We start from the raw sequence: 18149 nt of genomic DNA on the forward strand, positions 1-18149 counted from the left end.
CTTCGTGCTGGAATTTTCCATTTGGAGCAGGGTCAAGACTGGTTTTGGACATAGCAGAGTCCAAACAGAGGTGTCAAGGTTTGCAAAAATCGATGGGTTGGAAGCTTACCAGAGCGATTGCTAGTGGTTAGACTTATTGCAAGCATCCTCTCATCGCCTTTTGTGTGTTTCCTATTCATTGTCATGATATTTTATGGTTGAAATATGTGCAATGGTTTTAGTAGTTGAAGACCCACTCCTATTATTAGTCTAATGTTCTAGGATCCGTGCGTTAATTTTGCATGTACACACTAGATCAAGAGAAATGAAACAGATCCGTCATCCAACACAGACCCATTATCTGATTTACACAAGATCATGAACCACCATCCTTGCAGTACCTGCAGTGTCTGTCCTTTCACAGGAAAAAGTAGTGCATAAGACCTTGGTCTCTGAACACCATGGGTACAACACATCATTATCAATTATAACAGGACTGATGACCTCTACCTTATTAATTGACCCTGCAATTAAGATATGTGGTGATCACAACATGCACAATTAGAGACATATCCGGGAACACCAGGGTAGTATTAGGTGTGTGTACTAAGCTACTACAATCACTGCACACTTTTAACCACTAAACATCTCCAAGATGACATGAAATGGGCAATCATCGAGAAACCAGCAGAAACGTTCAAGCAATTGTTATTTTCATTTACACTATTTAAAAAGTAACAACACCGGGTGGTCAGTTTGCAAACCCATGAGATACCATTTGATGTAATTGAAAATTTAAATTATAGGATGGGTGGGATCTATGAGTTGACGTACTCAAGAACATTGTGTCCTTCTTTAGTACAAGGATATAACTTAAGGGGCTGATAACGGGCCTGCCGATCCACAGACCGCCAGGTTGGCGAGGCGAAGTAGTGGCGGTCTTCCCACTGCCCTATTATGAGATGGGCGGTGGGACCTTCCACAGCCCTGTGCAGCCGCCAGGGAACCACCGTTCCCTGGAGGCGTTGCAGCAGTGTAGAGGCATTCATATACAAGGCGGGAGACCTGCGGTTCCACCAAGCATATTAGAAGTTTACTCTCCACCAAAGTTTTCGTGGCGGTTCATCCTCCATGTAAACCCTGGTGGATGCACAGCATGGCATGCCGTGCAGGAACCATTTTTGGTGTTCCCATTGCAGTGCCCGTTTTTAGAGGCACCACCATGGGAATGACAAAAAAAGCCCACCAGACAGGAGGAAACTACTAATCTGGTGGGTGGCCTCACCACGGTTTTGGCGGTGCAGAGGGGGAGTGGACCTGGTACTGCACCTCCAAAGTTGACTAGGAACCTGCATAATAACATGGGACTGATGAATGGTATAAACTACCTAATGTAGATACCTCTATCAGATTTGCCCATAACTTGTGTCACACTATATCTTCAAGCCTATTATGAAATAGGTATAACGTTTGCTACTTGATGGTTTTTGCACTTATATGTGCTTTCCTTTAGTCACGGCATAATACAGAATTTTATTTTATCTATTTCCCCCGGGATCGTTGCAATAATCATGCAATGACCGCTTTTCAATGGCACTTGCGTTTTTCTGAAGTTTCAAATTCCAGATTTCCATCAGGGTTGACACAGAACGGACAGCCTGTACCAGCGTCCACACTGTGTGTATGAACACGCTTTCACTCAATAGATGACTACAATTCCCATCATCATCTAATTTCCTTCTCCAAGGCAGCTCATAATGCACTTGTCTATTTTACATTAAAACTGTATTTATTAAGCGTGCTCTGTCTTTTAAAAGGTATTTTGATGGCGGAGATGAGACTTCAGACAATTCTCCCCAAAAATATAAAAGAGCACAACTTTTGCAGAATACCACTCTGGATCTAATTCTTACCATTATTTCCATCTATTCACCTGTGAGCATGTAGTAGTGACTACACCTTTTCATATTATATATTTTTTGTATATGGATATTTTGTATCTGTATGTTCCATCAGGTATCTCTGGTTGATCCCTCCAGCAATTAAATGGACCGGAGACAAACAGTGCATTTTGGGAATTTGTTTCACCGTACATGATAGGATGCCAAAGTGTACGTGGCTTAAGTTGTAGGGCTCTGTGCTTGTGCTTTTTTTCCCAGATGCTTACAAGATAAGACTATCTTGGCTGCACCAAACAATTTTAATTTTTCCACACAGTTGACTGCAATCACAGCTCTGTCCCCTCCTCTATTACATGTTAGAGCAGAGGCAGTATCAATACTTTTTCCAGGGCAAGATCAACATCGATGACAATTCTGTATTTTCCCTTCAATATGTAGTTTCTCTTTCCTTATTGTGTGTTCATGCTGGCACTGTGCACGTGTGTGTGTGAACTGTCAGATACTCCGGTTTACCCTAAGCAAAATCAAGCTTCCTGAATTTCTAAAGATTGTCTTCACCAGCACTACCCTACATAGAAAGAGTTCCACCTATTGATTTGTATATGCAGTCTATAGGTATTACTTTCCTACTTGCATGAGTATTGCATTCAGAGTTGGTCGGTCATGAAGAAAGCCATTGGCACCAAATTAGGGCTTGTAAAATGGGCTGAAACATATCGACCTCACAAGACAAGCAGGTAAATTCCTCTTTTATTTTAATCCTACAGACCTGAGACCTTAATCCTACACCCTTAAGATCTTAATAAACTTTATTAGTCAAACAGTAGATTTCCCCAATACTTTGCCCTCTGCATTCAACATTGCTTATACCCAAAATCAGAATATCTAGGCCATGACTTCATGACAATGTTCACTGATGTCTGAGATAGCTATATAACTGTCATCTGGATACTCATTAATATCTTGAAAGGGAAGGTGTGCCCCGGTTCTGCTGCATCCGTCCAACATTAGATGTTATGTACTAAGCATATACCTTCACTCGTTGGCTGTGTGCTTGCCTTTGACCCTGCACAGTGCCCTTCTGCCTTTCTGGCTAGGTTTACGCTAATCAAATGCTAGATACCTCAATGAGCTCCAAGACCAGGATACCGGCATGGCGCCCAAGAACTGAAGAACCAGGAATGCAGGAGGCAAGTGGAGGACACCAAACATGGTAGTACAGCACAGACACAGTGAATGACTAGAGAGCTGTAACCTGAGGGGACCTAAGGTTAGGAATGCAGAGCAAGGAGTGGAGCTCGGTGTGAGTGAAATGCAGAGTGCACTTGGCTGGGCAAAGCTGTGATGTGGGAGCTTCCCTTTTGTGCTGGCTCTGACTACTACACACAGGAAGTGAAAATACTGACTCTCAACCAAAGAATCATTCTCCTCAGTCTCAAGGTTAATGTCTGTGTTATCTTTACCCACTGTGTATGCCACTTAAGGAGAGAGGTTCATAATTTGGCAGGCTGGGGTATGTCCACTTAAGCATAATGCAGCACTGTCTCTCCCAGTGTGCTGTTTACTGTTTTCCTTCATAGGGGTCGATTCCGATCCGGTAAAAACCGTTCCGAATAGTCGTTCGGTGCGTTTTTCCCGTACGAATCGTACCCTGCAACGTCCGCCGTACGTACGACGAAGTACCATTCGTACCAGGAGCCGGACTCCGTACGAATCGTACAGAGACTGTACGACTCGAATCCCCGTACGAGTCTCCGTCGGAACCCGCTGTACACAAGATCTGTACGGCTCGCGGCTGGTTTTTATGACCCAGCAAGTACGATACGTGTCGGGTAAGCACCGTACGACCCTTTTTTTACGGGAGCTGAAAACAGCCGTAAAAGCAGAGTTTGCGCCGAAACAGGTACGGAACGCCCCCTCCAACCCCCTGGGTACGGTGCGTACCCCCCATGGTTGCAGGGGTACGGCCCGTACACCTGCGATCACGGGGGATATGCACCGTACCCCGTGATCATGGGGTGCACGCACCGTACCCCATGTTCGCTGGGTGTACGTGCGTACACCCCATGATAGCGGGGTACGGTGCGTACCCCCCGTGATCGCAGGTGTACGGGGCGCACCCCTGCGAGCATAGGGGGTACTCACCGTACGGTGTGTAATTGATTGTGCGCTTTTCCATACGAATCGCCCTTACCTGACGTTGACCGTACAGATCGCGTCCTGGTGCCCCGGTCCGGATCGTACTTGTTGGGGCGTACGGCGTGTGTACGAGTTGTACGGAGATGGCTCCGGATACGATTCGTACGGATGTTTATTTTAGCGGATCGGAATCGACGTCTTAATATTCACAAACAAACTGACTGTCTAGTGTTATGTTCTCAAGTGTGGAATGTACTTTTATTCAATTTCCTGCTGTTCATGAAGGATTCTCCCTAATTCTACAGAGATTAGAACTAGTTTATAAAATATTTGTGCAGTGATAGTAGTCACATATTTATTCAGTGATGTCAGTCTTTTTGGGTAGGACCCGAATTGAGATCCCTTTCATAAAGTTTGAACCATTTAACCGATCTTCACCAATTTCAGGCCGAACATGAATTGTTTTCGCTCCCTCACTTACAGTCTGGTGTAAATTGGACAAGTGGGACAAAGTTATTAGAGGTGAAAAATTGGTATTCTCTATGTAGTGTCAACCTCGACTAGAGGTGCAACCATTGCTGTATGATTGACTTAACTTGTCTGCTGTTCCAAAATGTAAGACTCCATAATCTGACCGATAGCACTGATATATGATCCTCTAAAATCAATAGGTCTGCAGCCTATAGGTTGCTACTGTGAGATTTGAGTGTTTTTTATTTTTACACCCTTGCCTCGATAGCATATTCTCAGTCATATCATTTGACAAAATGGAAAACAAAAGGAAGTAAAATGTAGATGTAAATAAATAGCTATAAAAACCAATATACAATACATTTTATTTTTTTAACTTCATGTATAAGCTAGGACTTTTCAGATATTTTTAGGTGACTGAGCTATACGAAAATCACTATTTTGCCACCAATTTCTAATATTCTTTTGGGGCAGGTGAACCCATACACCCCTAGCAAGGTCAGATTTGTTTGGCATACCCTAATGAGCAGGTCAGGACTTCAGTGAGTCCGTAGTTCGTCAGTACTGACGAACTATGGACGCTGTTTCTTGCCCCTGGCTACCATGCCCTACAACGTACACACAAGCTTCAGTCAGATCATAACAGAATACAAAGATATGTAATTTTTTGTTATTGAATCTGAGCCAGTACAGACAACCTATTGAGCCCTGAAGAAGTCTCATTTTTGAGACGAAACGCGTTGGCTAAAAGAAATTACGTGTATGTTTGGATTTTACTGTTTGGAACGAGCAATAAAGAATTTAATATGATCATCACTGAAATCCGGACCTGCTGACCTGCTCATTACGAAATTCTCCTTGGATTTAATTGATAACGAAAAGACTTTATGATATAATTTTTTTGATGGGTGCTAATTCCAAATTCACTCTGTTTGTAAATTGGGACTATGCCCAACAGGTAATACATAGGGTTGTATTCCCTGGTTTTATAAGCACCATCACAAGACTAGCCATATATTGATGTTAACAGGTGCAGATCCTTTTTGCCTCGACCCTCTTGTGTTGTTCTATGTGAAATAAAAATCTACTTGACATCCTTGACCAACCACCACCACCTTCACCCCTACCTTCCCCCTCCTGCAGCTGTGTTCTCTGCTTTCAGTCAAACCAGACATGCAGAACTACGCTGACAGGCTCTTAGGAAGCCCTGGCCTGAAAGGCCTTTATGACATCACAACAGTGGGTAACCAGTTTTGTTATGAACTACTGCTATGTCATAGCAGTGGGTTATGAGATTCAGAAACTGAAGTAAACAATAGCGGCTCTTTATGAGCACGATATATAACAATGATGTTAGATGTTCTGTCTGGCCACAATTTTTCCAGTGGCTGCTGCTATTATTACTGAGTGGTGAGGCTCAGGGGGAAGGGGGAATACAACCAAAAACTAAACGCATCAAAAGTAATTAAAATGACACTTACCTGCCACTCCGATTGCCGCCTTCCTTCTTTCGCTCCTCTGATCCTGGACCTCTATTCCTGGGCAGCCTCCTAGATGCAAAATCCCAGTGCTTCTCTCATGCTGTGAATACTATTCAAGGAATGGTCTGAGCGGCTTCGTTTGTCGCTCTGACAGTGCATTGGAGTCTGGGGTGTTTTTCCAGCCTGGCTGTGCTATAAAGCTGGGTTGGAGAAACTTAAGTGTGCATGTGTGTTTGGCCAGCACAGGACAGCCAGCCAAACAGACACGTGCACTTAAAAGTCCTTACCACTCCTCCACCTGCCATGACTTTCCAACAGGAATGCCTGGCACGGCCCTCCGCCAAAGACTCACGTAGTCAGCTGTTTTGGCAAAAATAAAATGATTAAAAAATGCTTTTATTATCATTGTATTTCTCCTCTTTTAGCAGGGGGAGGGTGGTGTTTTTCCGTCATTACGGAGGGGCCGGCCCTGACTTTTTCAAAATTGTACTGGGCTGAGAATTTCCACAAATCTTCATGGAGGTCAGCTCACTAACTTTATTCATTTGCTTAATTGGGTTGATGTTTAAGCCATATCTCTTTCAAAGATCACCTACTACCAGTGAAAGAGAGAAGAGAGGAAAGGCGAGGAAAGTAGGCACTTTCTCCTCTGAAAGAGCATGCAGACTCTGGGAAATATAATGGCACACCACATGATTGGAGCATATTCTAAATTAATATAATTTGCATTTTCTTTCGCAACGTGGCTATCTTTTTGGGGGGTACTAAGATTCACTTAAACATTGTTTTAACAACAAAACAGTTTAGCTCAGGGTGAACAGAAACACTTGGGGGCATATTAGCAACAACTTGCAAAAATAATCGCAAACCACGCTTAGCGCAATTTTTTTATCTCCTCATATCGCTGGATTTTATCGCGAAGATAATGCAGTATTACCAACGTTTATCTCCACGGCGATAAAAAATCCAGCGATATCGGCGAATCCCATCTATAACGTGAGATTTCCGGCGATAAAAATCCTATCGCAAAGGAAAATCTCGCTAATAGGCAGGTGGGGACTTGGCCATAGAATCCACCTCCCATTGACTATTATGGCTAAGTCAGGTTTTTACCAGGTGTAAAAAATCCTGGCGCTAATCGAGGTTAGCGCGCGTTTTTTTATCCGTTGCGGGTATTGTTAATAGGCAATAGCTGTGTTAGCGACTGCTTTCAGTCGCTATCGGTTTGAGTACGCCCACTTTGCATGTCATTAGCGATAAATATCGCTGACATGCAAAGCGGGCCCCAAACCGGTCGCTATTGCCTGGAAGCTGTCGCTAACTGCTGTTAGCGACAGCTTGGTAATTGGGCGATAAAAAAATCACCGCTTTATCGGCAAAAAGTGCAGCTAAAGTGGTGATAACGCCCTTGCTAATATGGCCCTTGATTCTTCGATTAGGAGGAATGCTCTTCGGGGGTAAGTGAAATGATATGGGTCTAATTGTCTATACGAGTTTTGGAGAATTATCTATTTTTATCCGGTAAAGGAGAAAGAGAGAGAAAAATTTTCTGATATTCACTGGAAAGGTAATCTTAGAAGTGAGAGAATGGCTGCCATTCAATAAAAACACAGCGAGACCCAAATGCTCCTGGGCAGGAGAAACACATGACTAAGGAGGAACGCCAGCGAATCAGGAACAGGGAAGCGAGACAAGTCAACCATCCAATCAAGAGTCTTTAGCTGACCCAAAACCCATACGGAGTATTGTATTATTTACAATAGGTCTTCCACGCCACACTACACTAAAGATATCTGTCGGAGAGACCTAAAAACAGTGAAAGGTTTGCAGAAGCCTGCTCTTTGCTTCTATCTGCATTGCTACGTAGTGTCACCAGGGGGAGCTGTACCATTGCTGCTGGCTGTCGAACGCTGAGCCTGGAGTTTGAAATACATATTTTCATTTTGTGTAAATGCTAGCTGCGACGAAAGTTAAAATAACACAAAAATGGCCGTGCTTTACAATGAAGATATATATTTACCCTGCCATAAGTTTACTTGGCTCTAGGGCTCAAAGATAAGAGCAGCAGAGCAGCTGATGCACCAATCTGCCTCCTCGGCTCAGAGTTTGGGGTCAGCCCAAGCGCTCTGCCACAAAGCACTATTTCGCCTCCTCTAGGTGCAGACAGGGACAATAAACAATAAGCTTTTATTATTCTGTGAGCATGGATATCGATAGTAACCTGAGGGGCACTATTAATATAGAAATAGAACATCAATAATAACCTATAGAGCGCTATTAATCTGGAAATGGAGTCGTCAATACTAACGTATAGAACGTTATTAATCTGGAAAAAAAACACGTCCAAATCAATACCATCGCATGTAATAGTATGCTGTAGAAAAACGCCTCCTATACTTGTGCATTACCAATTGCATTTCCTGAAGGCGCACATAACCTCCAACGTCATACATCTTGAACAGACAAATGCTCGTGTACAAGTTTCATCATTGTAAAGGTGTCATCGATATAAAGCTTTCTCCGGAGCATCCTTTATAAAAATACATGAAATGCTTCAATCATGATGCCAATGTTCAAAGACGGGACCACACGCTCTCGAACGTCGTATTCTAGAACTTAAACATTCACAACATTAACCTCTGTACATTCTAGCAATAACATACATGCTGCCATTTTGAAGGTGGAAAGAGAGAGAGTTTAAAAAAGAAATCGTAGGAATCTATTTCCTCAATTGACTAATATCGAAGTAGGTGAACTTTTATGTTGGAGAAGGCTAAAACGAAGCCATTTTTGCTTTAAAAATAAGGAATCGGTATAGTGTCAGAATATCGAGTTGGAAATGTCGACTTGCACTAATATCGACTTTGAAATAGCGAGGAACAGAAATATCAACAGCAAGAATATCGTGGTCCAGAATATCGAGTTAAGGTAAGAGATATTATTTTTTAAAATATCTGTCATTAATATCGTTAGCAAAAATATTATGTGTGTGTATATATATATATATATATATATATATATATATATATATATATATATATATATATATATATATATAATATGTATATATAATATGTATATTTTTAAATTGTTAATAATTAATTAATTAAAGTTAATTAATTATGTTCATTGTGTCATGTTTTTATAAATGGGTGGTGAGGTTTATAGGGGAATAGGGTGGGAGGTAATATATTTATAAATAATTAATTATTTATTAATGCTAATTACTTAATTAAAACTTACGTATGGCAATTGTGTAATTAATATGATGTGTGGGTTTTGGAGTTTATAGTGGGAAATGGTGGGAAGTAATTTTAAAAAAATTAATTAATGATTGTGGTTAATGGATATTCATTTATTAATAAAATTAGTTATGGAAATTGTGTAATTATGTTTAGGTGTGTGTTGTGTTTATTGGGGTAGAGGGTGGAAATTAATTTAGTTTAAATTAATTAATCATTACTTGATCATTAAGATTCATATATTACTTGATAAATATTTTTCATAATTGTTTATTTTTATTTTGTTTGTGGATTTTGGTTCAATAATGGTAATGTTTGGTTAGTACATTCATTTTTATCTGTTTTAATGTGTTTTTTAATTAATAATATTTGTTTAATTGATAATTATTTGCGTTAATTATGGAGGAACACTTTTTTTAAAATTTAGATTTGTGTTTTAAATTGTGTGGTGTTATAGAGTAGGTACAACAAAATATTATATTTATGTAATAGTTAATGTTTTTGATTATAAATAATTTCTATTTCACATATTTATTTGTTCGTATACTTTTAAAAATTAAAAAGAAATATTCTTTGGATGTAATTTTTAGATATTTTTAACATTATATTATGGATTGTAATTTTTTATATTTTTATATATGTTTTGTTTTTGTTTTTTTATTATGTTTTGTATTATAATTGATATTTTGTTGGTTTTTAAATTGAATTTTATTTAGTGGGAATAGTAATTTTTACCCCTCGGCTATCCAACACTTTCCCTACTGTTGCACTCACTGGAGTGGAAATAGTAATTTAGTCCCCTCTGCTATCCAACACTTTCCGTACTGTTGCAGTCACTGGAGTGGGAATAGTAATTTTCTCCCCTCCGCATTCCAACACTTTCACTACTTCTGCATTCGTAGGAGTGGGAATAGTAATTTACACCCCTCCGCTATCCAACACTTTCCCTACTGTTGCACTCACTGGAGTGGGAATAGTACATTTTTCCCCTGCACTATCCAACAATTTTACCTACTGTTGCACTCGCTCGAGTGGGAATAGTAATTTTATTCCCTATGCTATCCATCACTTTCCCTACTGTTGCACTTGCTGGAGTGGGAATAGTAATTTTTACATCTCCACTCTCCATCACTCGTTTTACTGTTACACTAATAATAATATAATTATATATATATATATATATATATATAAATATATGTATTTATATATATATATATATATATGTATTTATATATATGCGCAATAAAGAAGAGTGCAATTACCTTCCTGAGGCCTCACTCCTTTAACCGCATGCGTGCGGGTGGAATTCCGCCCGTACGCTAGGTTTTTCGTAATCGCACTTTACGTGACGAGCTGGGCTCGTCATGAGCGTGCGAGGAGGCTACGCCATGACGAGCCCAGCTCGTCATGAGCGTCGAAGGGGTTAAGAGTTACCTGCATGTTGGAATATATATATATTCCAACATGCAGGTAACCCTTAAAGGAGTGAGGCCTCAGGAAGGTAATTGCACTCTTCTTTATTGCGTATTTTGCAGGCAGACAACCATTCAAGTTCAAACTTCGGTGAACAATAAGTTTGCCAGACGCAATTCAGGAAATGTGATTCCTTTCTTCAGTGGCGTTTAACAGATCACCAAAAGCACTGTTTCACGCACCTGATAAGTTACGACTGCCGGCTTCAGTGGGCGTGTCCATCGAGTGGCACTCTGGTCATTGTAGTGCGTGAAGTTTTCCCCCTGTGGGGTGGCTTTTCAGTGTCTTCAAATGTTATTGATTTGAGCCCCAAGTGGGTAGAGGTACTATCTTGCATGACATCCGCCCCTGCTTTCCAAATGCGAAATCCGTGCACAAGTCGGCACCACCCTGCGTGTGGCGCCGTAACTCAACATCCTCCTGTGACTGCCAGCACCGAGTGTAGCCAGCAACAGACCCACCGAACTGCGGTGGGCCCCGCTCCATGGCTGGGCACAGCCATATATATTCCAACATGCAGGTTACCCTTAAAGGAGGGAGGCCTCAGGAAGGTAATTGCACTCTTCTTTATTTCGTATTTTGCAGGCAGACAACCATTCAAGTTCAAACCTCGGTGAACAATAAGTTTGCCAGACGCATTTCAGGAAATGTGATTCCTTTCTTCAGTGGCGTTTAACAGATCACCCAAAGCACTGTTTCACACGGTATACAGTCATAATATAGAGTAAAAAATATCGAATGGGCAAAATATCGAGTCAAAAATATAGAATGGGCAAAATATCGAATGGACAGAACATAGACTACAAAAATATCAAATAGAACAGCAGTAATATCGAATCCAAAATATAGAATGGACAAAATATCGAATGGACAGAATATAGACAACAAAAATATTGATGGACAGAATATAGACAACAAAAATATCGAATTTTAGGTAAGTAAGTTAATATTTATATTTTTAATAATATGTAAGTGTTTTTTATGTTAGTATATGTGTTAAAAGTGTATTTTTATTTTATTATTTTAATTAATTAATTTTATGGTTTTTATTTTTTGTGTAATATAATTCTGGAGCGGGTTGTGGGTTTATAGGGGAATAGGGTGGGAAGTAATTTAAATATAATTAATTACATATTTTAATTTATTTATTGGTATTTATTTTGAATTAATTGTTAATTAATTTTGAATTGGTAATTAATTAAAATATAATTGGTAATTAATTTTCATTAATTGATTAATTGATAATTATGTTAATTTTATTTATTTATTTTCTGTAGCGGGTTGTGGGTTTATAGGTGAATAGGGTGGGAAGTAATTTAAATATAATTAATTAAATATTTAAATCTATTTATTGGTATTTATTTTGAATTAATTGTTAATTAAATTTTGATTGGTAATTATTTAAAATATAATTGGTAATTAATTTTTATTAATTTATTAATTGATAATTATGTTCATTTTATTCATTTATATTCTGTAGCGGGTTGTGTGTTTATAGGGTAATTGGGTGGGAAGTAATTTAATTGTAATTAATTACATTTTTTAATTTATTATTTGGTATTATTTTATTAATTGTTAATTTTTTTCAATTGTTAATTAATTAATTGTTATTGGTAATTAATGTGTATTAATAGGTAATTCTTTTTTAGTAATTAATTTTTCTAATTTTTTTAAATGATTAATTGTTATAATATATTAAATTGGTAATTAATTTAAACTAATTTGTAATTGGTATTAATATTTAATTTATTTTGAATTATATATGAAATATTTACTTTCCCTACTGTTGCTCTCCTTGGAGTGGGAATAGTCATTTTTACCCTCCCGCTATGCAATGCTTTCCCTACTGTTGCCCTCCCTGGAGTGGGAATAGTAATTTTTACCCCTACACTATCCAACGCTTTCCCTACTGTTGCACTCACTGGAGTGGGAATAGTAATTTTTACCCCCACGCTATCCAACGCTTACCCTACTGTTGCACTCTTTGGAGTGGGAATAGTAATTTTTACCCTCCCGCTATCCAATGCTTTCCCTACTGTTGCCCTCTCTGGAGTGGGAATAACAATTTTTACCCCTAAGCTATCCAACGCTTTCCCTACTGGTGCACTCACTGGAGTGGGAATAGTAATTTTTACCCCTACGCTATCCAACGCTTTATCTACTGTTGCACTCTTTGGAGTGGGAATAGTAATTTTTACACTCCCGCTATACAACGCTTTCCCTACTGTTGCACGCTTTGGAGTGGGAATAGTAATTTTTACACTTCCGCTATCCAACGCTTTCCCTACTGTTGCCCTCCCTGGAGTGGGAATAGTCATTTTTACCACTACGCTATCCAACGCTTTCCCTACTGTTGTACTCCCTGGAGTCGGAATAGTAATTTTTACCTTCCCGCTATCCAACGCTTTACCTACTGTTGCACTGCCTGGAGTGGGAATAGTAATTTTTACCCTCCCGCTATCCAACGCTTTCCCTACTGTTGCACTCATTGGAGTGGGAATAGTAATTTTTATCCCTACGCTATCCAACCCTTTCCCTACTGTTGCACTCTTTGAAGTGGCAATAGTAATTATTACCTTCCCGCTATCCAACACTTTCCCTACCGTTGCACTCACTGGAGTGGGAATAGTAATTTTTACCCCTACGCTATCCAACGCTTACCCTACTGTTGCACTCCCTGGAGTGGGAATAGTAATTCTTACCCCTCCGCTATCCAACGCTTTCCCTACTGTTGCACTCTCTGGAGTGGGAATAGTAATTTTTACCCCTACGCTATCCAACGCTTTCCCTACTGTTGCACTCTCTGGAGTGGGAATAGTATTTTTTACTTTCCCGCTATCCAACGCTTTCCCTACTGTTGCACTCACTGGAGTGGGAATAGTAATTTTTACCCCTAAGCTATCCAACGCTTTCTCTACTGTTGCACTCAGTGGAGTGGTAATAGTAAATTTTACTGTTCCGCTAACCTACGGTAAAAATATTGTATATTTTTTACTAATATTATGTTTATATATATGTATGTATTTAAAAATTAAATTGTATGTTTATTTATTTTAAACTTAAATTAATTATTTATTAACTTTAAGGTTATTTAAGTATTTTATGTATGTTTAAGTTAATTATATTTAATATTTTATTATTTTTCAATTACTTTTAAGACATTTAAAAAATTCGATATTTTGACTATCCATATTTTTTACAACGATATTTTTGATTCGATATTTTTGTACTCACCCGTTTGGAGATAGGAGTTCGATATTTTTGGATTCTATACTTTTTTACTCGATATTTTGCTACATCGATATTTGTGTTATCGATATTATGTCAGTGATCCGTTTCACGCACCTGATAAGTTCCAACTGCCGGCCTCAGTGGGCGTGTCCATTGCGTGGCACTCTGGGCATTGTAATGCGTTAAGTTAGAATATATATATATATATATATATATATATATATATATATATATATATATATATATGTATATATATATATGTATATATATATATATATATATATATATATATATATATATCCCAAAAGCCTCCGCGCTTTAGAAAATGCACTCCACAGGAAACTGTTCACATGCCAGTTGCATCGTTTCCCAAATAGCTTCTTTTCCCGTGCTGGAACAGGCCGTGGCAGTGCACATTGGCAGAAATAATTAATGTTAAAAAAACGGACCTCACCAGAGAGGAAAAATCGGAACTACCACTCCCGGCATGCTGTTCACTGGAGGACAAATGCCTATAGGGTAAAATATGTGGTATGCCATTGACTGTGTTTTTTAACTTGCCTTTAACCCCATGATTAAGGTGCAGGGCACCGAAACGCGTAGGGGATATTAATTGTCAGGCTGGTTGAAACGTTTCCTGCATTAAAAGTTCATGTGAACAGTTTCCTGTGGAGTGCATTTTCTAAAGCGCGGAGGCTTTTGGGATGAGATATATATATATATATATATATATATATATATATATATATATATATATATATATATATATATATATATATATATATAAATTCAAAGTCCCGACTTTCTTTTTAGTCAGAAAGCACGCGGATATATATATATATATATATATATATATATATATATATATATATATATATATATTTTATGTTCCAGGTGTATGTATATATATTTATTTATAATTTCTAATATATTTATACCATTTTAAAATTAATTAACTGTATTGTTTATTGTTTTAAGTAAATATATATATATATTACATTTTATATAAGTATGTTAAATTCTTTTACATTAAACGTATTACTTATGATTGTTAACATTTACAAATAAATCTAAATATTCTTTTTAAGTTAAATGTATTATTTAATTTATTTTACATAATGTTTATACATCTAATAAAAACGATATTTTATACATCGATATATTTTACAACAACATTTTTTTCCGATATTGTTGTACTTACCATTATGAAGATAGGAAGTCGATATTTTCTACAACGAAATTTAAGTCCCGATATTTCTATAAGTCAATATTGTTGTCAATATTCTGTCAGTGATCCTAAGGAATCACCTGCCTGAATTGGGTGTGTTGGCATGTATGTAATAACCAGGTCTTGGCAACTACTATGGGCTACCTATGTTACTGGGCAAAGCCAAGAGAAGATTCAAGGTTTAGCCTTGCAGCAGGCCAGATTTCCTGGTTCAGGATGTACAGTGCTTAATATGACTCGGTGGTGGCCCTTAAATTTCAGCACTGGCTCTAGAGACAGTCCACCACGTGGTTCAACAACAGTGTTTAATAAGTCAAACCACAATTAAATGAATACCTGCCGTTCACACCATTATTATAACTTTGGGTGACCTGGAAAAGTTTGAATTGTTACACCTGTAGGAGTGCGCTTGATAGTAGTTGTGTTGGTACTAGCATTGGCAGCGCTGGCAGGGGAAATGGTGTGGTGTAGCCTGCAGTGCCCCCCAGAAGACATCTGGCACTTACCTTTTTTTACAAATTAAGCACCTCTAAAAACAGGCACCGCAATGGAAACGCCTAAAACGATTCCTGCACGGCATGTACTGGAAAGTCTTTTTTGTTCACCAAGCAGTAGTTACAACCACATCACTTATTATTACAATGAAAGATAAATACAGTTTGCATTGTACATACGGCTGTCAGTTAGAGTCATCTTAGGACATCATCATCCCCAGCATCAAATTAGGCCCCCTTGGCCCGCCAACAGTAACATCGTAGCATCTATCAGCCCCACTGCCCCATCAGTGTATTAATATTTTCGGGCCACTGTGTGCTTGACCATATGAGCTATATTTCACCGGGGGGGGGCGCTCGTACTTCCTCCGATGTAACACCCCGCGTGTCATCAGGTGTCTCCTCACCCTGCTCATCTGAGGGGTCTACTGATTGACTTAATAAATAGTTCACAAACGGTTGCCAGAAGTCCTTCGGTCTAGAGGACATTGGCAGGTTCTCTTCGTAAGTATGCAGTGTTTCTTTACAGTATACCATGTCCGCCAACCAGTCCTCGAACCTGGGTGGTCGCTTGCTTCCCCATTTTATGGCTACTCGTCGTTTTGCTAACAATAGCGCTACAGCCAGCAGTTTACGCCGACCATGTTGTCTAAGCTTATACACTCCTAATAGACAGTTTGTTGGTGAATTTGGGATTGGTTCAGATAGTATTTGAGACAGCGCAGCCGTAACTTCCTGCCAGTACCCCTCCAGCGCTGGACACGCCCATGCTGTATGCAGGAAATCAGCCCCTGGGGCAAAGCATTTTGTACATTTATCATCTGTTCTAAGACCATATCTCCATAGTTTCGCTGGAGTGTAGTATGTCTGGTGCAGTTATCTGAAGTGTATGATGCGAAGATTGCAATTTGCTGTAAGGAGGTGCAACTGCGCACAGCTAAAATTCCAGTCATCCTCCGATACTTCGGATCCTGTCGTCTCTGCCCATCTGGTCCTAGCCCTGTCACAATCAATGTTCTGCTCGCTCTGTGATGCATTGTATAGTTTAGTGACCAGCGCCACTCGTGTCGGTGCGGTGAGCAGCTTTTGGAGAGCCAGCAGTGCAACGGGCTCCACTGGGAACTCTCTGTAGAGATCTCTCATAGCCGCCCTCAGCCTGTGGTAAGCAAAGAGTTTGAGCATTGTTTGATGAGCACAAAGGGCGGGATCACTGCTTGAGATGAATGTGTTGTGTGGGAATAGTGTGCCCAGTGTTGTCAGTCCCATTTCACCCAGGGTTTCCCTCATTTTCCGTTCAAGCGTAACTGATAGTCTAGGGTGGTGTGCCAGAGGGAGCGCTGGTGCATAAACCGGCAGTTTCTGTGCTCTTGAGGCCAGTGTATGCCATGCTCTGGAGGTGCACTTAACAGGGTGTATGGTGTCGTTCGCGTAATATCCTATCGGGTCAGAGATGTATTGAATCAGCTTGTTCAGGAGTATACTGTCAGTCTCCACCACAATGTGTGGGATATGTGAATGTGGCTGAGTCCAGTAGTGTGCATGTTGTGCTTGCGCACAGTAATAGTACAGCTGTAGATCAGGTGCTGTGAAGCCTCCCTGGTGATAAGGCTTGGTGAGAATACGCCAGCTCACTCTTGGCTGCTTACCAGCCCATGTAAGTCTCTGCTGTGCAGCGCGCAATCTATGAAAGAATGCTTGTGTGAGCCATATTGGTATGTTCCAGAACAGATAGAGGAGGCGGATAGGCGGGCACATATTATGCACCCCTGTGTGCATCCACAGGTTGCAGAGGCACAGAGGGCCCCGTAGGGCCCCTTTTGTTTCCTCTCCTCCAGGCTTTCCATGGAGGAGGAACCACCATGAAGTCACTGGCAGAGAGGAAACTCATATTATGCTTGGCGGGACCATGGTGGGCCCCCTAAGCATATTGACTTCTCTACACCGGCGAAACATAGCCACAGAAAGGGGGATTCCTGGCGGCTGTGGCAGGGCTATGGCGGTCACACCACCCTACTCTTAATAGAGTGGTGGGGAAACTGCTACGCCTCCATGAGTCTGGCGGTCCGAGGACCCTTAGTGTGTTCTGCATAGTCTTGCACATTCACTAGTATGCTCATCTTTTGCAAAGCCACCCTACCTTGACGTATGACCACTCCCGTTTACTGGTTGTTAATGCAAATTAACATGAAATCTACTGTGAATGTCCCTTTCGAGACTTTCTTTGAGCATTGATATTACATTTCAACCAACATATGGTAGCATCAAGTAGACATATCTCGCTTGGCTACATATGGATGTGCTATCATTACATCACAAGGTGTAATTATTGTAGTTTTATATGGTGAAAATTGCACGGACCAAAACGTAAGGCAGGGACGAGTTTGAGTACACACAGTGCGATGAGGATGTTTAATCCTGTTGTAATATGAGAGATAAGTGGAAATAACAAGGACCCCCTGCTTGACCAATTACAGAAAATCCCTAGGTCAGGGACATAACATGTGAAAATA

The 18149-nt window shown here is 39.8% G+C and overlaps 1 long non-coding RNA gene across 2 annotated transcripts in view; it reads left to right on the forward strand.

The window, feature by feature from the left end:
- LOC144826272 (uncharacterized) overlaps positions 1–18149 on the forward strand; it is a 285885-nt gene that overhangs the window by 43109 nt on the left and 224627 nt on the right. The gene's annotated exons all lie outside the window — the stretch shown is intronic.

The sequence above is a fragment of the Lissotriton helveticus genome, chromosome 3_2 (assembly GCF_964261635.1).
Source record: "Lissotriton helveticus chromosome 3_2, aLisHel1.1, whole genome shotgun sequence".
In the NCBI taxonomy this organism is placed as follows: domain Eukaryota; kingdom Metazoa; phylum Chordata; class Amphibia; order Caudata; family Salamandridae; genus Lissotriton; species Lissotriton helveticus.